Source organism: Cricetulus griseus, chromosome 4, assembly GCF_003668045.3.
Source record: "Cricetulus griseus strain 17A/GY chromosome 4, alternate assembly CriGri-PICRH-1.0, whole genome shotgun sequence".
Taxonomy (NCBI): Eukaryota; Metazoa; Chordata; class Mammalia; order Rodentia; family Cricetidae; genus Cricetulus; species Cricetulus griseus.
In genome coordinates, this window is record NC_048597.1 from 52,335,253 (window position 1) to 52,360,075 (window position 24,823).

The window sequence follows — 24,823 nt, forward strand, 5'->3', positions numbered from 1 at the left end:
GTCTCTGGAAATATGGAGAAGTTAAGGAGTTTGATCTCAGTGATTTCCAAAGTTCCTATCTTCTCACATTTCATAATTGCTTTCCGTCAGTTGTTCTGATGAGCCGGAACAACCCCAGAATAACATTGCAGTGCAACTGCTTTCATGAATTAAGGGCCAGATGACAAATGAGGGCTGGGAAAATCTGTTTTACCCAGTGTTTGGGGGCATGGACACCTCGGTCCCTGCCCTTCACGTCTCCATCCATGAAAGGTGACACAGAACACTTTCTATGAATGCAAAGCCTTTTGTTAGTATATTTGGACAGTGCTAGATGAATAGTTCGCCAACCAAAGAGTGTGCTTAGCACACATGGGGCCCTGAGTTAAATTCCCAGCATCCCAAGCAAAGAGAAAATGAAATATTCCATAAAGTATGGTACGAATAGTTTATACTTGAAATAGTTTACCAGCTAAACTGTCTTCTCAGTCCTTCTTTCTGCTTTTCCTATCATTTCCTTAAATTGTTCCTACTTGTTCTTTGCCTTTCACTCACCCATCCCCTAGTGCCCTTCCCCCATTTGCTACATTTGTTTGGTTAAGTCATTTTCTTTTTCTGGGCTTTTTCCAAAATTCATGGATGACCAAGATGGCAGCTTGAAGTGTAGAACATTCTGGAAAAGTCTCACCCTGTGACCCAGCTGTTTAAGAGCCTTGAGAGGGAGCTATCTGAAGCTCTTTGTACCACCAATGGTCTTGCTCCCCCATTCCCAAACCTCAAGTTAGCATTTAGCTAACTTGTAGGCTTAACCCCAAGATCTAGGAAACTTCTGACCCATCTCTGGTGGTACCTCCAACTTCCTCACTTACCCCCTGAGGCTTACAGTAGACTTGCTGAGCAGAGAGAAATGAGAAGCACTTTGGCTAGTGTTGTGGGATATTTGTATACTGTGTGAAGATGTATTGGTGTAATAAAGGGCTGAAAAGCTAATAGTTAGGCAGGAGAGAGTAGGCGGAACTTCCGGGCAGAGAGAGGACTGTGGGAAGAGGAAAGGCATATTTACCAGCAAGATGTAGGGGAAACAGGACATGCAATACAGAGATGAGATAACAAGCCACATGGCAGAACACAGATTAGAAAATATGGGTTAATTTAAGTTATAAGTGCTAGTTGGAATTAAGCCTAAGCTAAAATACAAGCTTTCATGACTGGCAATAAATTTCCATGTCATTATTTGTGGCCTGGTGGTCCTGACAAAGAAACACTACTACAGCCTAGTTTTATGTCAACTTGACATAAGCAAGAGTCATTTGGGAAGAGGATGCCTCAAGTGAGAAGATGCCCCCACCAGAATGGCCTGTAGGGAATTTTCTTGGTTGATGATTGATATTGGAGGGTCCAGGTCACTGTAGATGGTGGACTGATGGTTCTACATTCTCTAAGAAACTGTGGCCGAACTACCCACAAGGAACAAAACAAGTTAGTAAGCAGCATTCTCTATTTCTTCTGTTTCAGTTCCTGCCTCCAAGTTCCTGACCTGAATTCCCTGGAGGATAGACTACAAGTTGTAAGATGAAATAAACCCTTTCCTGCCTAAGTTACTTTGGGTCATGTTGTTTTATTACAGCAATAGAAATCCTAAGACATACCACTTGTCTTGCCAAATGGGCTAGTGAACAAGACAACTCAGATTGATAGATTCATAGTTGATGCTGCTGTATCCAGGGCCCAGGGCTCTCAGGACACAGGCTTCCACTGTGGGTGTAAGAATGAGCATTGCTAAAGTGCCACTATAAGGACTAACACCGAAGAATTGTTGGCCTTGGCTGCAGTAGGAGCTCATGGGGTGGGTTTGTTAGCAATGAAAGGAGCTGTGAGATTGAATGTGAAATGAGACTCATGTTCCAGGTTACTTGCAAACCCAAGCAGTATTTCCCCAAAGTAGAACTCTTTCTCAAGGATAAATTATGCACTGGAAATCCGGGGTCTGGGAGAGTTTGGTTTCAGGCGTCGCCCATTTGACTGACTCTTGGATTTGGGAATGGTAGCCTTATTAGACTGGAAAATTTCCCTCTGGAAATGGCATGTGTCTCCCTACAAAGCGAAGGAAGGACTGGCCAGCAGCAAATGCTTCTCAACACTTCTGACATCTCTTTTCCATCTGGGCTTGAGACGTGCCTATTCATCAGTGACTCACGAGAACAGCTCAACTTCTTTCTCCCAAGTCTCCCTTTCTCCAGGAGTGGTTCCAGATTCTGTGTCCCTGTAGGCTCCTCAGGTCCCCCAAAAAGCAGAGCCCACAGAGTAAGCCCTGCTGATCAGTGAGGCTCACAGTGCCACACATGGGTAAGCGTCTTCTTCACTGGTGGTTTATTTATTGGGCCCTATGCCTCAGGGACTGCACTCTTTCAGACGCCAGTCCTCTTGAGATTACATGTGCTTAGATCTGGTGGAGTCCCTGGACAGACATGAAAAAAGGATGATCAGGCTGGTGTGACAGTTCTAAATACCAGTGCTGTTTATTACTGCTATAAGTGTATAGCTCCTGTGGTTCCATCTCCTCTATGCTGGTTTAGGCAACAGGGTCCTATCATCTGGTTATTTACACTCTTTACAAGTCCAACGCCATTCCTCTAGCCTCCCCAGTCTTGGCAGTAAGCCCAGACTCACTTTATAAGGTCTTGATCCCATGCTTTTTCCTCACAGCTTAAACAGTACCCCGACACGGACCCCAGGCACTTCCCCTAACTTTCCAGCTCCAGTTCACCTTGACTGAACACATGGATGCTGGAAGGCCACCTCATTTGAAAATTATTATAACAAAGAGACAGCGAGGGCGCTTAATCTCTCGCAGTGCAGCCACTGTGTTCCTCAAGCGCTGTTCTGGCTTGGCTGTGGAAGAAGAGGGTGTGGTCAGACTTGTGCCCCCCACCCCCACCCAAGCTCTCAACACAAACTCTTTATCCTCCAGGTCCCTCTGTGAGCTCTTTTGAAGGCTGCCCTTTCTTTCTCTGGCATCCTGAGGCTGAACTCCAATGAGCTATTTAATGAGCTCAGGCAGCTTTATCTGACTTTTTACAAATCGAGTGACAGAGGGTTATGAGAAAACAAGCCATGATTGTGGAGAGTGCCACGGATAACAAGTTCTATGTCACTGCTCTTGAATCAACCTTATTAAAGACTGATTATAATTCTTCTGGAATCAGGGATGTTAAATATATTGGAAATTGACCTGGGCATCCCAGACTTTCGGGTTTGCCCATTTCAGTTTTATTTTTCAGTCAGGAAATCTGATATATCTCAAGATCTGTTGCTTTTGCCATCGGCCATAAACTGTTTTTAGTTGCTACAGAGGAATGCTGTGTATTTGCAGAAAAGATTTGCTTTTAATCCATCAAATCTACTTCACCAGTAGTTGGGTCTTCTGTGAAAAACTCATACCATCCCCCCTTTAAGTGGTGAATAAAACCGTGAGAACACTTATTTATTAGAATTCTACATTTATATATTATTCTTCTAGGACATATCAACTGAGAAATTCTACCGTTCCCTTGCCACCAGCTCTACTTTAGTTATTTAACTCTGAGCCCTTTCATTATTGTCCAGGAGGGTTTGAAACTCATTTCTTGTGAAGAGAGACTATTAGGCAATGCTCCCTAACTGGAGATCTTGTGTGCTGAGGTCACTGAGTTCTTGGGCTTTGGTCCAGAGTGACTTCATTTCTGCCTGGATTTAAGTGGAATTGTTAATAGAAGGGCGGTAGTTTGTAAGCCAACGGTGTCTTTTCTTCTGACTCATGCTAAGTAGACTGCACTGTATGCTAAGATGCTCATCAAGTTTCTCTAAAACTTAAGGACTGCAGAACTCTACAGGGTCAATCCTGGGAATAATTAAAACACCCACCCACCCCAGATCTGATAAAGTTTAATGAATAGGCATTGGCATGGGGCAGACGTAGCTATTAAAAGTCCTAAAATAGCAGCTCTGAATCCCAAGTTAAATGCATCAAAATGGATTTCAGCTGTATCTAACAGTTAACATGAGAGTCCTGTCAGGGTGTGTTTTTAAAACTGTTTTGATGGAAATGGTAAAAACAACTCTAGTGTTTCAAAGTGGAAACAAAGTGTTCACTGATCGCTAGCCTGTCCATTAGGAAACACTGCCTGCTTACCCAGGAGCATCAGCAATTCAAGTAATTGACACTTCTGTGACCCTGAATGGGAATGCAGAGACTGTGAGAAGAAAATTGGCACTCAAATTATCACCCCAGTTAGTTCCTCTAGCCTTCTAGAATAAAAACACTTTTCAAAATACTTTCAAAGATTATCCAAGATGTGCACAAGGATTGCTGAAGTATGGCTTTTGCAACATTTGTCATAGTGAACAATTGAGCCAGTCAAATTTCCCTAAAGTAGAGAATTAGATAAGCAAATGATGCTACATTGTCACAATGGAATCCTACTAAAACAATGTAATGCTTTTGTTATGGCTTTTCCTGGGATTCTATCTCTATTCGCCCCAGCCACAAGGAAGAAGTGATTGCTATGCAACTAGTTTTGCAAACCATTGTGGTTACTGTACAGAATGATGGTGGCAGCTATGCCACCAGAGTCTTTTCCTCTCAGTTTTTGGCTACTTATTTGTCTTTGAGAAGTGGAGGGCAGGGCATGGGGAGCGTCACTCCTTCCATAAAGGATCATAGCAGCTGTGTGCTTCAAGACAACAATGATCATATCCACCCTGAGAAAACAGCCCCCAAACAGCTTCAGCAACAAAGTTCATAAGAAAACTATGATATATTATCTCATGCATTTTAAGAGAACACATCAGGTTACAAAACTGTAGACTCTAAAGCTCAATAGCATGCAACACAGACCTGTCAGGAAAGATGTGCCCTCTGGTGCAATAATGGCCTGATTGTTAGGAGTTAACCAACTTTCTGATTGAGTTTGAGGCCTGCTCCATAGGAAGAAATCCATGCCTGGTATTGTAAACCTGGTCAAAAGCCTATGGCTTGATATGCCAAAGACTCAGAGGGGGAAATCTACTACTATTTTGTTAAATGAATATGTTGCCAAACTGCCTTTTAAATATGTATGTTTATACCCATAGATTAGTGGTTTTCTCAGTCTTAGAAGCTTCTTTCTGCAGTGGGCAACAGTTAATGCAGAGTTTCATAACTGTCAAAGTGATTTGAATAGGAGTCTGTTTAGTGCTCAGCCCTAAATGGGACATCTGTATCAACTCTATCGAGGCCCAGGAACTATCTCAGAAGAGGAGGGCAGAAAGAATGCAAATGCCATAGAATGAAAAAGTGTGTGTGAAATGTCTGCTAGACATGGCATAAACTCACTAGTACTCACTCCCATAAGATCAAGCCAATGAGATCCTTCAGCATTCTAGGGGGCAACAGTCAATGGACTAATGTGTTACATTAAAAGAAGACACAGTGGGATGTATTCGGGGGGGGGGGTGGAAGGGAGAGTTGGCAATGTAGATTATGAAGATACGTCTCATACATGCATGAAATTGCCAAAGAAAAATAAAAAGTATTTTTTAAAAAAAAAAATTAACAGTGGCTATCTCTAGGGTGAGGCTAAAATGCTTGAAAATTTTCTCTTTGTCCTTTTGTGTATTTTCTTTCTAATCAAATAAAAGAAGAATTGTCACAATGTCTGTTAAAATACGGTGTGTGTTTTAATTCTTTTTAAAATATACTATGATTTTCAAGTTACTTGGCTTCAGAGATGAATGTGCTTGTAGTTCCCATCAGTCTTTAAAACTGCCTTTGGTTCCTATCATATTTGGAGTTTTCAGCTTTCTACCTACCCAGTGCTTCAGGAAAATTAAGTTAACTTTTTGTTTCTGTGAAGTCTTTTTAGAAGTGTTTAGGTGGTATTAATAGGCTGTTAAATTGGTCAAGAAGCCTTCAGGCCTACCATAAAACAGTTCTTTATTATTACAGACATCTCCATGGACAAGCTCCACCCCCACAGAAGTACACAAACCCAGAGCAGAAAAGAGGGCGGCTCCTGCATGTCCGGCACAGAGCGGGCTACTGGACGGAATGTGGAGAATTGCAGCTCTCACCAGGGAAACTATGGACATCTGTTCTTAGGGTCAATACATCCCTGTGGTGTGATGCCCTAGCCATTGTAATGTCACAGCACAAGTGGAAGTAATTCTTAGCTAGATGGGATGTCTATTAAAGCCGTATTATCCAAGCATATTAGAAAGCAGTGTCTTTGTACTAACTGCTCCTGAATCCAGATGTGTGTTGAGGGAAACCACATCTGAGCAACTATGAACTCTTGGTGATCACATTTTTCCATCTCTGTCTCTCTGTCTCTGTCTCTCATACACAATAAGGGAAAGAGGGAGACGTTTTAAGATGGTGAGTTATAGTAGTACTTTCTGGAACTCTGACCTCCCCGACATCTCTTTGCCTAGGCTGTAGAACTCTTCTTCTCCTCCCAGGGTCACATATTTCTTGACTGTACCCCTGCCCTGTGCAAATTCAATTGCATGAAGGATAATGAGGTTGCTCTCCTCCAAGCCTCCAGGACTCAACTGCCCCAGGTTTTGTACTGGGTGTAAAGAGTAGACACTCTAAGCTGCAGTGTGACCAGCTGGCCTCAGGTAGTGAGGATTAGACTTTACAACTGCTTGATGCCCACAACATGAGAGTATGGAGACCCAGGCCAGTAAGGATCAAAGCATGACTTAGGCAGGATGAGAATGTGGTAGGCTGGTGTAGGGGTGGGGAACTGCTGAAGAATGGATACAAAGTGAAGGCAGAGATGTCAAGGCAAGGCATGGTTAGGGAGTGGTGGTTGGTTCTTTCAATGGCATTGTGTGTATTATCAATAGTTTGGCAACCTGAGGCTTTAGGGTAAAACATGGCCACTTGAGCCAATACATCAGGTAAAGAGATAAGTTATAGTGAAAAGCAGGGAAAGATGATTTATTTATTTGGTGTAGTTGTGTTGGGAAAAGGAGCAAACAGTATTCTAATGACCCCAAGTCAAACTTTGGGTACTGATGTGGGGTTTGGGTTTAAATACAAGGCAAGGAGTCTGTATAATTGGGTTAGTCCTGATCAAGGTGTACTCCTACCAACCTTCAGCACTGCATCGTCTCGGCTCTAGTTCTGCAAGATGGTGGAATACACTGTCAAATTGTTAAAAATGAGGGTAGGATGGTGCCCTCATGGATAGCTGTCCTCATCTGGGATGACTCAACAGGAAAGGTTAAGGGCATTAACAGTCTCTATACCTTCAAAGTGTGGATACAAAAGGAAGGTGATGGTACCAGGACGTCACCTGGCTTTTACTCACAATCCTAGTTTCCTTTCTGTTGCTGAGATAAAACACCAACCACAATCAACTTGTAGAGGAAAGGGTTTTATTTGACTGGCACTTCTAAGTGACAGCCCATCATTGAGGGAAGCTCAGCTAGGAATTCAAGCAGGAACCTGGAGGCAGGAACTGAAGCAATGGCTTTGGAGGAACACTGCTTACTGGCTTGGTCTCCATAGTTTTCTCAGCCTGCTTATACACACCAGGCCCACAGTCCTCTGGGCCCACCATTATCAATCTTCGATCAAGAAAATGCACTATAGATTCGCCCATGGGGCATTCTAATGGGGACATCCCTCTGTTGAGGATCCTTTCTCTCTGGCATCTCTAGTTAGTTGACAAAAATTGACCAGCATAGTTACCTTGGGGCTCAAGCGAGGACTCAGCGCTGTTGAGTAAAAGCAGATTCTAAGGGCATGTTCCAGTCTTAGTCTTGTGTGTCCTTTCTTCCACCATCACTTAAACTGTAGCTTACCTAGACATGACTGTTGTTTCATTCCTTCAGTACACTGGAGACTGTTTTCCTCATTGCTTTGTAGCACTTAGCGTTGTTTCTGGTAAGTCCCGTACCTGTTCTCCTCGTCCCTTCTCTCCTCTTCTTCCCACTCCTTTCCCCCTCTTTTTTCTTCCCCCACCTCCTTTTAAGTTAACCTGTCCTTTCTTTCTGGCACATTTAAGACTTAATTTTATTCTTTGTATCCTGACAGGTTACAGAGTTCCCAGTGGGGTTTGTTTTTATTTGTCTTTTGGAATCAAGAGTCAACTTCCAATGCAAATCTTTCTGTCTTTTCCTCTGGGGATTTCCTGGCTGGTGACTTGATTTTCAGCACTTTATGCTGTTTTTCTGTGCTCCTTTGCACTCGTTTTCTGGGGTGCATATTGTATGCCTAGGACAAAACTTGAATATTTAAACTGTTTTTCTGTGTTGCATATGGAATGAATTCCTCCCTAGGATTCCCATGAGTTACTTGGTGTCTCTTTAGTGCCTCTAGAAAGCATTTTAGAAATAACTAGGGCCACATTTTTGTTTCCAAGCATTCCAGTTTCTTATGTTGAATGTTCATCTGCTTTTGCTTCATTTATGCCTGTTTTGTCCCACAATGGCTCCCAGTCTCTTGTCTCTTTGAGATTTCACATTTTAAGCAATTTGTCACACTATATTAAAATTAATTTTCCTTTTCAGGGAAAGTATGTTCTGATATTTTAAGCTTAGGCTTCATAATTTTGATTTGCAGGCTTATTTTAAGTGGAAATTGTTTTGTGGTTTGTTTGTGCCCTGCTTTCTTTCTCTCTCTCTGCTCTCATTGTATCTGTTTCTCTAAATCTAATTGGTTCTGGGCTGTGGATCCATTTCTTTTTTGAACGAAGTATTATGAAGGCAGCATAGGACCGGGATAGTTATACTGATTATCAACCTGAGAGGATCTAGAATTACCTCATAGACAAATCAGCATTAACACTCCTAAGCTGCCTTCATAATGCTGGGTTAAAAAAAATGGATCCCTGAGACAGACTACAGTCATTATCTTAAAAAAAAATGAAAGGAAATATTTCAATCCAGGCTCATGGGTGCACAACAAATAGACTTTAGCTGACATAGTCAAGATAGGGATCTGTTGCAGGATTACCAGCTGATTTCTGGGGTTATCACAAAAAAAAAAAAAAAAAAAAAAAACACAGAAGAGCTAAGGGAGGCTGCAACAAAGAGCAGAACCGTGGTCACACCAAAAGAACCAGCTAGTCAGTGCCTCCCCAGGCACATCCTCCACTGCATACTTGTGGTCTCTGCTGCTGGACTCTTCCCTGCATCCATGAATAGTCCTGGACTGTAACTCTATTTTCTCCATATTAAAAACCCAACCAGGAGCTTCCAATTGGCAACATGACCGTGTACTGGCTGTTAGGAAGTGAGCAGAGGGAATGCCCCCATCTCTGGCTTCCATAAGAAAAAAGCAGGGTCCTGAATCACTTTAAGATGCATGCTTGGGGGAACCATTGCACTATAAGACGGTTAGTGTCCCAGGCAGACAGGAGTGAGTATGAACCATAAGGCAAAACTGGCATAATGCATTACAGGACAGGAAGCTAGACTACCTGAGGAAGACATGAAGGATAAAAATCCACAATTGTATGCAGCTGGTAAAACACATCTTCATTTCATCTGAAAATATGGATGATTTGGGCTGGGAGATGTCTCAATAGGTAAAGTGCTTGCCTTGCAAGCACGAGGACCCGAGTTTAAAACCCAGAACCCACATTAAAAAATAAATAGATAAAAGGATAAAAAAATGGGGTTGGTGGCGAATACTTGTATTTTCAGTTCTGGGGAGGCAGAGGCAGATAGATCTGTTCAGGCTTACTGGGCAGCCAGGTACACATGATTGGTGAGTTCCAGGCCAATAAGAGATCCTGTCTTAGAAAAAGGTGAATGGATATCGGGTGGTGGTGATGCATGCCTTTAATCCCAGCGCTTGGGAGGCAGAGGCAGGTGAATCTCTGAATATGAGGCCAGCCTGGTCTACAGGGTGAGTTCCAGGAGAGCCAAGGCTACACAGAAACCCTGTCTCAAAAAACCAAAAGTTAAAAAAGGAATAAAGAAAGAAAGGAAGGAAGGAAGGTGGATGGTGCCTGAAAGCAACACTCCATGGTTATCCTATGACTTCTATCTGCACATAAATAAGCAGACATGCATGTAAACATATGCACACTCTATGGTTGTTGTGTTCATTTTCCTTTGTCATGTTTGGGTGGAGGGTCTCACTATGTCGCCTAGGGCATTTTGAGCTCCTCCTGCCTCAGCCTCTCAAGTGTTAGGACTATAGACTGCCTGCCTCACCTGTTACAGTATGCTTTTAAAGAAGAAAACTGGGTTACCGTGATTACGTTGTCCCACTCCTGACAGGATGCAGCAGAGGGCTGGTGGCCACTTGGTGGAGATTTTCCCCTGTAATAATACACTTCTAATAATAAAGCATTGCATTTGTGTCTAAAAAAAAATGTATTCCACAGTCCAGAACCAATTAGATTTAGAGAAACAGATACAAGAGCAGAGAGACAAATCTTTGATCATGACTGTGAAGGATTTAATAGATTATGTTAGCCTCTAGCCAGGCCTGTGAGGTATTATCTTGATTAAGTTAGCAGAATAGGGAAGACCCATCCTAAAACTGGGCACCACTATTCCTTGGAACTGGGTCCTAGCATGCATTAAAAAAAAGAGAAAGCTAGCTGGAAACACACATTCATTCACCTCCTCTGCTTCTTGGCTACCAACAAAGTGTGAGCAGATCTTCAGTGCCCACTGTTATGACTCCCCAGCCATCTTAGACTGGAACTGTGTCCCCAGACGAATCTTTCCTCAAGTTGCTTTAGTCAGGTGTATGGTTACTGCAATGGCACAAACAGCTGATACAGGACTCAGACGGTGATGTTGATGACATCTCAGATCTACACCCAAGCTGGCATGTAGGTCATGTCTTTTCCTGGTTTCAGGTCTGTGTTTGTGTCTTCTCACCCTCCGTGAGGCCAGAGTCCCCTGAGGCATAGCTCAGGTAGCCTCTGGCTAAGAAAAATGGTCTGAATTTGAGTCTCCGATTATCAGTTGGAGAAACATCCACCCCTTCCCGTCCCATTTAATTCCAGGCTAAAGTCTGTGGCCTTCACACAACTTACTATTTTATATTCTGCTTTTTTTTCTTATTTGTAGGTATAGTAAATCATTTTTTCCTTCAGATACACTCTGGAGTCCTGCAGTTCAAGCTGTGACCACTACTGGGCCTGAAAGTAGTCACCTCTCTCACCATCCTCAGTTGCATGATGGTCCTGTGCAAAAGCCCCCTCATTCAATCAAGATTGTTACACTTGGTTATCTCTGATCAGTAGAACCTGCTTCACAACCCAACAAGCTAACTGCCAATGAGGAGATGCCTTCTGTCTTGAGAAGACAGTTCAGCTATACCAGGCAATGAGCAAGTTTGCCAGTGATTATTACATTTAAAAATCAAACCTGTTGCCAGGTGGCGGTGCACACCTTTAGTCCCAGCACTTGGGAGTCAGAGGCAGTAGCAGGTGGATCTCTGTGAGCTCAAGGCCAGCCTGGTTTACTGGGTGAGTTCCAGGACAGGTTCTGAAATCTACAGAGAAAACCTGTCTTGAAAACAAAAACCAAAAATCAAACTTGTCAAAGAAATGAAGTAATTTAAGTAGTTACGGTGTTGCATTTAGGGGAAGATGGTCCATTGTTCTAGACATTCCCCATTCACACCTCTAAATTCACTGCTTATCATTTTCCACCCTGCCCAATCTCCCACAGGCTGATGCATAAAGGGCAGAATTAACTAACTTCCTTGTGCTCGTCTCTGGATAGGTCTGGCCACTGGGAAGACTGACAGGAGTTGGGACAATAGCAGCAGGCTGCGGTCTGGGCATTCAGATACACCAATCCCCACCTGGCTTGCAAGATAGCTTTTCTCTGGACAGAGTGGTTTGTTGGGTGTCCCTTTCCTAGAGTGGGATTCTGGCCACACCACTCCTCCTTCTTGCCCTTCAGATCTAGGGAGCCTTGGACCACTTTCCTCTCTTGTGTCCTTTATCCTGGTAATATTTTTAAATGCTTCTTGGTGACCCGATTTCCATGTGCTATCAAACCTTGCTAGGCTCCTGAAGGATACGTCCATCCTTACACTCAGATCTAATGTTCTCATCTTGCCTATCAAAGTGCTGGAACACAATGTTTTCTTCTGAAACACAAGCCTCTGATAAATTGAATTAGATGAAGAAAACATTTTAAAAATGTGACTGTAAGAGAAATCTGTCATTAAGGTTTTAACATTTGGCTTTTCAACAGCTCTAACAAATTTCTTTCCAGTCCTGGACATGTATTAGGAATACCTCCAAAAAAGCCCGAGTTTGGAGGGCCATTCAGACCAAGGCAGACTAGAGCATCACACACACACACACACACACACACACACACACACACACACACACACGGTGCTGGCTAGTTCTGAGGCAAATCAGAGTTAAGGAAGATGGATTCACAGACACAACACAAAATGATAGCTATTTATCCTGTCTGTCGGCATATATGAATAGCCATGTTGACTCCATTTGGCAAAGAGTGCCAACATTAATACTTTGGGTGTCTTGTTTTGTTTTGTTTTTTAATGCAGAGGAAAATGGGATGTGTCTGAATCTTCATAAAACTCTAACTGGCTTCTTGCTTAATAGCAGCTTCTTCTAGTTCTTTTGATTGATGGACAATTTCCTTTTACATTCTAACAGATGTCTTAGCCACTCCTGCCACATGTAACATAAAATACACTGAGCATGAAATTCTTACTAATATGATCCGGCAATGAATCAAAGGAAATTTCTACTGCCTTCTGCTCTCCATGCCCCCCCCCCCCGCCAATGTCATCATAAAGTAACAGTAAATGAAATCAACCGATATTAGAGGTTTAGCTCACCCCCCCCGTGTCCTTTTAGAATTGAAATTGAGTAATCAAATTACTGAGCTACCTAATGATGAACATAGGAAGGCATTGTTTTTAGTCTTTTTTTTTTTTTTTTTTTTTTTTTTTTTTTTGGTTTTTTGAGACAGGGTTTCTCTGTGTAGCTTTGGAGCCTATCCTGGCACTCGCTCTGGAGACCAGGCTGGACTTGAACTCATAAAGATCCGCCTGCCTCTACCTCCCGAGTGTTGGGATTAAAGGTGTGTGCCACCAACGCCCGGCCTGTTTTTAGTCTTAAAAATTGATTTTTTAGTTTGTTTTTTTTGGGGGGGGGCGGGGGACAGGGTTTTCCTGTGTAGCCCTGGCTGTCCTGTAACTCACTCTGTAGACCAGGCTGGTCTCAAACTCATGGAGTTGGCAGAGGCCTCCCAAATGCTGGGATTCATGTGGCACCATCCCCTGGCTACAAATCACATTTTAAATGTTTACTTAATTTGCCTATGCTCTTCCCAGAAATGTGGCATGTGGTGACTGCTCTCAAGCCGCTTGCAATCTATGTGGGGATGATAGTGGAAAATTATTTAAATCAAATTTAATGCTAAACTGCATAGCACCTGATGGAGAGCTGTTTAGGGATACTGGGTATGTTCCTGCATGATGCATAATCCAGCAGTTCTGACTGGGCTGAGTGGCTTAAAGCAGTGGCTCTTGTAGATGACCCACTTGGCAACCGAACTTGAATTTCTCTTCCCAAGCCTTGTTTTAATACTGTTTGAAATTGTGCTCCATTTGTAACACATCATAAGTGATTTCTAAAACTTTCACTATCATGACCTAAAAACATGATTTTTTTTTTACAACCTGTACTTAAAACTCATTTTTGAACCTGCAAATAAAGCTTCCCCTCCCATTCAGTTATTCTGACCGTTTGAGGCCCCTGGTTCTAATTTATTAAGATCATATGGACACTGGTTCTATTATTCAGTTGTTAGTTGTTACAAATATTGTAAGGAGCTGCACTCACATTCGCCATTACAAGATGGCGCTGACATCCGCTGCCAGATCAAGTAAACAACGTTGGTATGCATGTGCTCAGTGTTTTTCCACTGCCTAGCCCCGCCTATTTCATGGCGTCATATAGGGTGACGAGTCATCCACCTATCCCAGCTGTACACGCATCGCTCAGAGTTTGTGAGCCTTTATTAGGGGACGGGATTCTTGGCTCGGGGTCTCCGCTTTTGTAAGCTTATGTTCTCTCTCTCAAGACGCATAAAAGCTTTACTGCAGAAGGATCCGAGTGTCCTGTGTTGTTCTTGCCGGCAAGACGATCGCGAGGGACAAAATATGATTGTCGAAAGCATCAACCTGAATAGGCCTTAATTATAGGGACGTTGAGTGTCCTGTAAAGTTGGAGAATTCCTGCTATCTGTCTTCATTCATGTTATCACTGACGCCTCAGAGCATGGACCTGGGAAGATGGCTCAGTCAGTAAAGTGCAGGCTATGTGCACATGAGGATGTGAGTTCCAATAGCTAGAACACACAGAAAGCCAGGCATGCATGCTGGCATGCACCAGGCTCCCTCTGCCAAATGGGCAGAGGTGGGAGGATCCCTGGCCAGTCATTTTCCAGTCCATGAGCTTCAGGTTCAATGAAAGTCTCAAAATAACAACGACAACAATAATAGTAATGTGGAGTGATGATAAAGACACCCAACATCAACCTCTGACCTCCACATGCACATGTATGTGCAGCCCCCACATGGCCATGTACACACACAGAGATGAATGAGTGAAGAAAGCCTTTGAGCAGTGGTTGTTCCCTCTCTTATAGACGACACCATCGATGCTCAGGACAGTGTGCTGACTTAAGCAAGTGAAGATGCAGTGAAAGACCCCCGAAGAGGTACTTTCGTAGAAGGAGACCCGTACCCAGGAATCAGCGAGACCACGAACTTGGATGCAAACTGCAAGAGGCTTTATTGGAGACACGGGTACCCGGGGCGACTTAGCTTCTGTGAGGCCAAGCGCCCGAGCCAAGGGAGAGGGGTCCTTATATAGCAAAAAGCGCAAGCGAGAAGCAGGGATTCTATTGGATAATTCAAATGAGGCGCAGTACAGAGCTATTCCCATTGGTCAATGTAAATGAGGCGCTACTCAGGGTTATTCAAATGAGGCGAAGTATAGAGTCATTCAAATGAGGTGAAATACAGAGTCATTCAAATGAGGCAAAGTACAGAGTCATTTCTATTGGATGGTTCAAATGAGGCACAGAGCCATTCCAGACCAGCATATTCTCAAGGTCTGGTGTCTGGTACAACAGACTCAATTCCCCCCTCCGCGTCCAGATGGCTGACCTTGGGGGCGGAGACCGAGTGTTCCCCATCGGGCGGGGGCTCGGGGGCAGGGCCCCAGGCCGGCTCATGTGGTGTTCGCTCTCGTACCGGCCCACCTGGTGCTCGCCCTCGTGCCGGCCCACCTGGTGCTCCCCTCGGGCCTCCTCGCGGGCTCCTTGCTCGGCCCCAGCCCCGGGGCTCGGTGCCAGGCGGGCGGGCAGGGGGCACGGGGCCCCCGCTGGGGTGGACCAGCTTTGGAGGGAACCGGCGGCCGGACGTGCGGCGGGGGAAGTGGAGGCCGGCGGGAGTGGAGATCGGGGAGGCACAGGAGCAAGGCATCCGCCGCGCGCCCCATCAGCTGCCGACCGGAGGAGGAGGCAAACTTAAGAGCTAAGGGGCAGGGGTCTTTCAGCAGGAAATGGACACCTCTTCAGATTGGTGCCAGGTGGACTCTCTTTAAACAAAGATACATTTAAAGGATTGTTTTGTTTTAATCTTAGTTTTACAAGTATATGCTCAGGTCATTCATGCTGTGTGAAATGACATATTATCTATTTAAAAAGTCCAAACCCCTTTGGCTTAACCAGGAGTGCATTTCTCTTTTACTTCTTCACTTCAGAAACAGTTCATTTTGTGGGACATCATATTGTACTTACATTCTGTTCTGAAAAGGGCAAACTTCAGAGTATTTCAGAGTTCTTCCCCATCAGGACTTACCTGTATCATCGTCTGTTTATCTAATGCATGGTGTTCTGTTTTAAGGACGTTCATAAGGATTTATGTACTGACCTAAGAGGGCTCCACTTATAGTTCCCTGGTTAAGGATTCTGTAACATACCATGCATTTAGTAAAAACATAGTTACTTTTCTGTAATAAGAATATTAAGAATATGACCAAAATCACTGTGAGAAGTAACTGAGAGTTGGAATGATGTAGTCTGGTTCACTGTTTGACAATATAGCCCATTATAGCGGCGAAAGCATGGCAGAGTGCGGATGGCTGTGGCTGAGGCAGCAAGGAGGTGGGGCTGCTTCCTCACATTTTAATAGACCAGGAATAGAGTCAGAACAGGATTTGGGATCCAGGCTGTAAATCTCAATGCTCTCCTCACAGAGATTCACTTCCTCCGGCTAGGCCCAACCTTCTAAAGAGTCTATAACTTGGAATCACCCGCTAGAACCACAAGAAAGGGACTCATAAACCTATGGGGGGAACACTTGACATTTAAACCACAGCACCGTATTTTGAGTTTTGACCTTTTCCTCAGCAGCAGTCAGTTTGAGCAGTACTGTCTCCTAATGCCAGGTGAGCTTCAGCTCCCAGTCAGCCAGCAGTCAGGAAGGTAAGCAGGCCACACTCTAGAGCGCACTATATCACTAGCCGTAGTGTGTATTTAGCTATGCAAAATGTATGTGTGACATGACATGATGTCTTCAACTTATAGTAGGTTTCTAAGGATGTGGCCCAGTGAGATTAAAGAAAAACCTGTAATTGATTTAACTTTCTGTGGATGGAAGAAAAGGTGTTTTTTTTTTTTTTTAATCTTTATTATTAACGAAGTGTTGTGATGAAAATTCTGTGCATGAATCTTTGGATACATTTGAGGCATTTCCCTAGCCTGGATCTCTGGAAACAGAATGACTATTTTGTTACTGAAACCGTTTTCCAAATGGCCATGGTAATGTTAATGAAGACAGCATTTTTCCATACTCTCCGTGATATTGATTAGCCCTAATAGTAATTTCTACTAATTTGAATTACTGAGTTACTAATGAAGCAGAGCCTCATACACATACTAGTCAAAGAACAGATTATTCTTTGGGTTATATTATTGCCACTGTACTCTTTTTAAATGAGTATCTGTGTGTGTCCGGGGATATAAATGCATATAACCCCCATGGGTGATGAAGCCTGCTGTAGTCAGAAGAGGGCATCAGATCCCCTGGAACTAGAGTTACAGATCTGTGAGCCACCATGTGGGTGCTGGGAATGGAACCTGGGTTTCCTGGAAGGGCAACAAGTGCTTTTAGCCTTCCTTTAAGCTGTTTCTCCAGCCCCTCCCACTATGCTTTTATCGTCCTCCAAATATACTTCTTTTTTTTTGTTTTGTTTTTCGAGACAGGGTTTCTCTGTATTATTTTAGAGCCTGTCGTGGAACTCACTCTGTAGACCAGGCTGGTCTCAAACTCACAGAGGTCTGTCTGCCTCTGTCCCCTGAGTGCTGGAATTAAAGGCATGAGCCACCAACACCCTTAAAAAGGTCTTGGAGAAGACAGGATCATGCCCAGATCTGTGAATGGCCTTGGGAACGTGGATCTACTAAGAAAAGGTTGAATAAAGTTTTTTTCCAGCTTTTCTTGTAATAAGGATATTAAGAATATGACCAAAATCACTGTGAGAAGTAACTGAAAGGTGGAATGAGGTAATCTGGTTTACTGTTTGGCAATATAGTCCGTTATAGCAGGGAAGGCATTGCAGAAGATGTCCCTAACTGCTAAGCAAGCAGAGCAAAGCCTCTCTGTCTTGTTCAAATGAATATTACAAGCATCTTTGTAAAACACTGAACTGATAAAAATAATATCATGTCACTTAGTGGTCAGTTTCCAAATGTTTACACAAAATGCCTTCCAGAACATTGAAGCAAGCGTTCATGCTGTAGATTCCTTAAAAAAAAGAAAAAAAAATCAATCTGCATTCTCGCCTGGCTCTGATTCCTGGCACCCACCCCGGTTTTCAATTTCTCTGAGATTAGAGGCAATGGTTCCGAGGCCTGTAATCTTTCATCCAGTCTGCGGGGCCTGTGCACAGTCTTCGCCTGCCCGGGCTTTCTCCTCACTTGAATTTACTCCCTGTGCTATCCGGGTTACTCTCCTCAGCTTGAGGATCATGTTTCTTGCTGGAGAAGAAAGCGGCAATTGAATGGCTGTGCGCTTGCTCTGTTATCGCTTAACAGGGTCGTGTCTGAGCAACAGGCTTATCCTTCCCTTCATGCTCTTGCCTCAAGCTGTGCGCGTGTTTTCAGAGCTGTTTCTGGGGCCCTCCACATTTAGCATCCCTTGGCTCATATTTTGATTTCTGAATTCTGTCACTTTCTTAGAGGGTTGGTAGCATCGGTCTTAGGACACACCTCGGGTTGTGTCCTGTCCCTCGTTTTTATGCGTGTGTCATTTCACCAGAAAACAACATCACAGAGCATCAGTTTGGCTTCTGAGTGGACTGTTAGGTACCAAGTTTTCAGTTTTACAATTAAGAAATGAATTTATGAGCCGGGTGTTGGTGGTGCACGCCTTTAATCCCAGCACTCGGGAGGCAGAAGCAGAGGATCTCTGTGAGTTCGAGACTAGCCTGGTCTACAAGAGCTAGTTCCAGGACAGCCTCCAAAGCCACAGGGAAACCCTGTCTCGAAAAAAAAAAAAGAAAGAAAGAAAGAAAGAAATGAATTTATTCTTATTGTCTCTGGCCTTTGGGTCATATTTGTATTATAGCGAATTTGTTTCCTGAGGGCCTCAAGTAGATGTCTTATATGTTCAAAATTTCTTTTTTTCTATTACAAAATCTGGTATGACACAACTGCTTTCATCTTCAGGAAGGCAAGGACTGCATTTGATTTCACATGCTCGATGAAGTGAAGATTCCTATTGTATAAATGTGGCCTGCAAGTCCTGCTGATTAAAACTGGGTGCAGAGTAAAATTTTCTGTAATTCTTTTTTTAAAACAGAAAAGTGTGTGTGTGTGTGTGGGTGTGGGTGTGGGTGCGCGCGCGCGCGCGCGCGCGCTCGCAATCCCTCCATCTACTACTCTTCTGGGGACTGTACTCAGGTTGCCAGGTGTCTTTCCCGTCTGAGCCATCCTGATGGCTCTCATCATTTTCCTTTTCACCTTTTGAGAAATGGACTCATCAAGAAGGCAAGTCCAGAATGTATTAAATGCTAAGATTGTTGTAGAGATTTAGAGCATATGTCTAAAGCTAGTCATCAATATTGCATATTCCCTCTGTGACATTTTTATCATGTGTTTTACAAAGACATCTTCCAGTGCTTCTATTTAGCCTGGCATTCTTAGCATGCTCCCACAAATACCAGCACTTCCTTGCTCTTGTTTAAATCTCTTCACATACTGAGTGCCTGGATTCCAAAGTTTAGTTTTGACACATGGTGGTACTCTATGCCCATTTTTCATCATATCTGTCTAATATTGAAAGACGCTCACCGCTGAGTTGATGGAACCAATCCCATTTCTCTAGAAATCATAAGAAATCATATTTATTTGTATGGTTAATGCTATAGTGCATAACATATTTCTCTAAACGCATTTAAAAAAACCTGTTACTCCAGCTTGGGTGCCACTGAGGCTGACTTCTAGCTGCCAGTTCAGTCCCTTTGGAGATGGTCACAGATGAAGAAGAGTGTCTTCAGACCCCAAAAGCTATGACCTCATCCATTAGTTGACTGGTGGATGTGAGAGTTTAGGCTGGGTGGCCTCTCACCCCAATTCAGGACAGCTCAGCAGAGTCCATGCCTCAGTTGCCTGCAAGCTTTATTTCCCTCTCTGCTCAATCCTGCCTCTTCCCTTCCCCTCCATGGCTTTCTATCCCAAGGCAACTGCCTAATGAATTTACTGCATGCAAATCTGTCTTGTGTCTTGCTTCTTAGAAGACCCAGACTGGAACAATCTGCTTGTTTAAAAAAAAAAAAAAAAAAACCAAAACCCTGTTATGCTGTGTTATACATTGTGCACTGAAGTGTGAACAATTGAGACATGCAGATCATTGCCAAGCCAGTTCTCTGCTATTTTCTCAGAATAACTGGACGTCTCTCTCCCTATGTGATTTGTCCTTCTCTGCCTCTTACGTTAATTCCCATTCATGGATTAGAAGTTTCTTCCTGACTCCTTCTCTCCTCCCTCTAGACTTCATGTGAAACTTTATTGTCGCCTCCAAAGAAGTTCCTCGCTAATTTTCCTAACATGTAGGAGATTATTTGATTGGTCAGGAATCTGTTATTTCATTATTAGAAATCAAAGTTGAGGAGAAAACCATACTAGTCACATCTTCTGAGCTACCTTTCCAGGTCAACAATCGTCCTGCTCTCTCCAAAGGCACAACTTGTAACCAGGAGAGCCAGGAGAGCTGGTGCAGCTTATCCTCCACCTGCAATGTTTCCTCTGTCTTGAAGGGATTCCAACAGAGTCACTTCCTCTCAGGGGTGGCTCAGGAGGTTCAATCCTTGGAGTGGCTCTTCAGAGAAGGGTGTCAATGAGCCTTGTGTGTCAGTTAGGCTTTCTGGGAACACCGTGGGAAGGACTTAGAGTTCAAGAATCAAGGTCAAGGGAGAGAGGAAGCAGGTGAGGGCAGAGAAAGTTTTCAGATCATAATTTGAATCTGACATTAATGAAGAGAAAATAATGGCGGGATAGGGCTGGGCAGAAGAACCGCAGGCCATGCCGGAGGTCTAACAAGGACTTGGCCATCCCAATGGAGAGATTTGGAGCTCATAGCAGGGATGGCTGGGCCTCTCCATGCCTGCTGTGGGCTGTGGGGAAGGGCATCATCTGGCCTTGGAAGCTGGTGTGGATCCTGATAGCTGATGGATACTTGAGTCCTCTTTCTTGGGGAGAGGAGATACAAATGGAACATGACTTGGGATCTATACCACCCCTCACTTCTACAACAGCACCCTCAGACACTTTCTAGGTTTCACTGGAGCTTACTAGTTACAGTAGCTAACATCTGAGTAGTGATGAGCATCCAGGGGCCAGCCTGAACATATTATAATTCTACTTTAACCCAATTTACAGTAAAGAGGTAGGTGCTGTTTTCTCCACTATGCAGATGGTGATTATGGTAGTTTGTAATTGGCCTCCCATAATCTCATAGGGAGTGACATTACTAGGAGGTGTGGCCTTGTTGAAATAGGTTTGGCCTTGTTGAGGGAAGTGTGTCACTGTGGGGGCAGGCTTGGAGGTCCCCTTTGCTCAAGCGTCACTTAGTGTGACCTGCTGTCAATTTCCTGTTGCCTGGAAGATGTAGGACTCTCAGCTTCTTCTCCAGCATCATGTCTGCCTGCCTGCCACCACTTTCCCTGCCATGATGATAATGAACTAAACCTTTGAACTGTAAGCGAGCCCCAAATAGATGTTTTCCTTTATAAGAGTTGCCATGGTCACAGCGTCTCTTCACAGCAGTAGAAACCCTGAGACAGTGATAGTGGAGAATAACGAAATGTGGCCAGTTTTGTGAGATCATACACCAGTGGGCAGAGAAGCCAGGTATTCATCTGTTATGTAGCAGACTAAACCCTTCCACTTGGAGGGAAGATTGTTAAGATGCAGGATATTAAGTGGGAGGTGAAACAATAGGAGGAGGAACTATGAGGAGATGAAACACTTTATCCCTCAGGGAAGCTTTTTAAGCTCAAAGAGTAAAGGGTTCATACATATTCAGGAAGTCCCTGAAAAAGACAGATTCACTAGACTCCTCCCTCCCCAGACTGAGATACTCCCAGACCAGCCAAGCCACATGAAAGAGGTGGAGACAGCCAAACTTCTAGAAGAGGCAGAGACCAGCTGAACTGCCTAGAAGGGGCTCAGACTATTCGAGCTGCCTGAAAGGGATACTCTCCAACTGGCTGAGCTGTCTGCAGCTATGAGTATGCTCCAGGTTCCCAGCTTTCATGAGCCACCATCCACGCTGGAGTGGGCTTTTGTGATGAAGCTGTCTTTGAGTCATTTCTGATCCTATAAGCAACCCATTGCTGGGAGGTGGGGGCACTCACCTTTGTCCTAGCATTTGGAAGGCAGAGGCAAGTGGATCTCTGTGAGTTCAAGGCCAGCCTGGTCTACAAGAGCTAGCACCAGGACAGCTAGGGCTACACAGAGAAATACTGTCTCAAAAAAACAAAATAAATAATAATAATAATAATAATAATAATAATAATAATAATAATAATAATAGGAACCCATCACCAATACTGCTATAAGTAGCCTCAACAAAACCCTTTGGTTTGAGAATTTGGACTTTAGTTGGATGTTGTTGGTTCCCTATGTGGGATAAGTAGATAAAATTTAAGCCAAAGGTGAGTTTTTGCTAGGTCGTGTCTCCCACTGTCTTCCTCGTGGGTAGCTAGTACAACTGCAGATTCTGTTACCGAGAGAAGGTTCTTTGACGTCTGTGGTTGCTCAGACCCAATGTTGCTGCTCCTTCATCCTTCCTTCCGAAGTGGACTTGGCCTCTTCACAGAGCAATTAATACCTCAAAGGGGATCACCTCCCCATTTTCGATCTACAAAAATTAATTCGTCACTTCTCACCTGTTTGTCGAGACTATTCTGAGAGTCTCTTGGCCCCAAACCTGGAAAAGGTCTTTCAATTCACTTCTGTCTTTTCTAAGTTGTTGTTTTCCACCTGTAGGAAACAAGCAAAGCGACGAACACTTAGTAATAAATTCAGATGGAAAGCAGTCCAATGCATTCTAAAAAGATTTTTGTATAGAAGGTTTTTTTTTCCAGTTAATATTTCATCTCCTACTACCCAGAAAATTAAATTAAAAGTATATTCAATTCCCCAAACAAGCTGGTCAATACATATTTTAGTAGAAAACAAGGTTAATATTTATGATCATTAATCTGATTTTTCTCTAGAGAACTGAATCATTTGATTTTTGTTTCCCCCCTCTCTCTCCCACCCCTTTTCTCACTCCCCACCTTGTTAATCTCTCCAATAACTTTTGTTTGAGAATGGTTTAAGAATTGTGCCCTTAAGTATAAGAAAATTGATCCTCCAGGATAACTACCAGAAAGTTTCCATGGGAACTGGAAATCTAAAACAGTTTTTCTCATGGTCTATACTGGGACAATTAGTCATCTGTGGGCTTCTGTTCTGTGTGCTAGTACAGTTAGGACAACCCTGACTTGCCATTATATTGTGAGACGTATTTTTTTGCCAGCTTTTAGAAATAACCATGCCTAATGCCATGCCCTTCCATCAGTGTAATGTTTATAAGCGTTTTCACACCCTGGGAGCATTCCAAAGAAGTGAAGGGCAAGTCTCTGATTTCATGTTCTGTGACCATCCATATCAGGCCACTTTTAGGAACAATTTTTAAGACGGAGATGTCACTCCAACAACTACTACTGGGTAGAGTATTCACAGTTGAGCCCGGCCATGCATTTTTATAATTCCTGAGTGCATTAAAGTTTAAGAACCAAGAACTGATCAAAACTGGACTTCTTTTTGTAGCTAGTCAGAGGTGATTCCAAAACTTATTCAAAAAGGAAAACAAATTAGAATAGTCGAAATTATCTATAAAAGAATAACAATGTTGGAAGATTAATATTACCTGGCTTTAAGACTTTACTAAAAAGCTATAGCAATCAAGCACTGTGTAGTTTTAGCAAACAGGTACCATACATTAGTGAAAAAAATAGACTCTAAGAATAACATACACAAATATTGTCAATTTTTGTGAAAGTACAAATGCATTTTGACAAGGACACCCTTTCCAACAAATGGTGTGTCTGTAATTAGACAATTGGATGTCCTTAAACATGAAAATGAACCTCAAGCCATATTCCCAAAATGACATAGTTTGGGTCAACAGCATTAGCATAAAACGTGAAACTGTGAAACTTTTAAGCCTTCAGAGTAAGATGGCACATTGGCATCTATCTCTCATTGGCTCAGTGAAAAAGAAGAGGAGAGAGAGAGAAAGGGAGACAGGGAGGAAGGAGAGAGAGAGAGAGAGAGAGAGAGAGAGAGAGGCTGACTTTATTTCAGGATGGGAGAAAATCTTTGCCAATATATATCTGGCAGGAAGTTAATATCAAACTATATAGAGAGCTCTAAAAATTAACAGGCAGTTCTCAAAGGAAGAAATACAAATAACATACAAATATGTCAAAAGGTGTTGAATGTCTTTAGTAAGCAGGGAGATGAAAATTAAAACTGTTTTGAAGTTGCACTTCACTTCATTATATCTACCATGGAGAAAACAAACAACTTTGTGGGGAGGATGGACAGAAAGAGGCATCTTTACCTACGACCCATAGACTCCAAACAGGTGCAGTGAGGAGCTTCCTCAGAGAAATCGAAAATAGAATTACCATATGATCCAACTGCACCACTCAAGTATCTTCCTGAAGGACTTTGCTATATGATTTTGTATGTGTGTTTACTGCTGTTCTGTAGTGAAGCCATAACTTGGAACTATATTCCAAAGAGCATGAATTTTACTTTTCTTGAGTTAATTTTTTGATCGGTTGAGGTATATCTGAATCAAAACTACTGCTAGAGCCCAGCCAACTTTCACTGACACGTATCATAATTAGAGCCATATAATAGGATCCCTTTGCTCATCCTTCCACCATTTCACCAGAAAGTACAGAAAGGGCACAAGCAACTGTTGTGGAATATTATTTTAACTAGGCAAAGATGTGTTACATTTGTTCAGGTGGTGGTGGTGGTGAACTCCTTTAATCCCAGCACCGGGGAGACAGGGGCAGCTGGTCTACAGAGTGAGTTCAGGACACCCTCCAAAGCTACACAGAGAAACCCTGTCTCAAGAAACCAAAAAAAAAAAAGTGCTATATTTGTTTATGCTGCAGATTATTACTCTTTGTGAAAGTGTGCTACTTTTGTTTATGCTGCCTTTGTTTAGGGATGTAAACATGTGGTGTCTAGTTATGTAAAGATATATTGTATC

The 24,823-nt window shown here is 43.2% G+C and overlaps 1 long non-coding RNA gene across 1 annotated transcript; it reads left to right on the forward strand.

Moving 5' to 3' along the window:
* The first annotated feature begins 2,189 nt into the window (after window positions 1-2,189).
* LOC118238788 lies at window positions 2,190-6,206 on the forward strand. The gene is made up of 2 exons (XR_004769917.1): window positions 2,190-2,325; window positions 5,945-6,206. It is a non-coding gene; the product is annotated as an uncharacterized LOC118238788 (long non-coding RNA).
* Window positions 6,207-24,823: the final 18,617 nt, after the last annotated feature.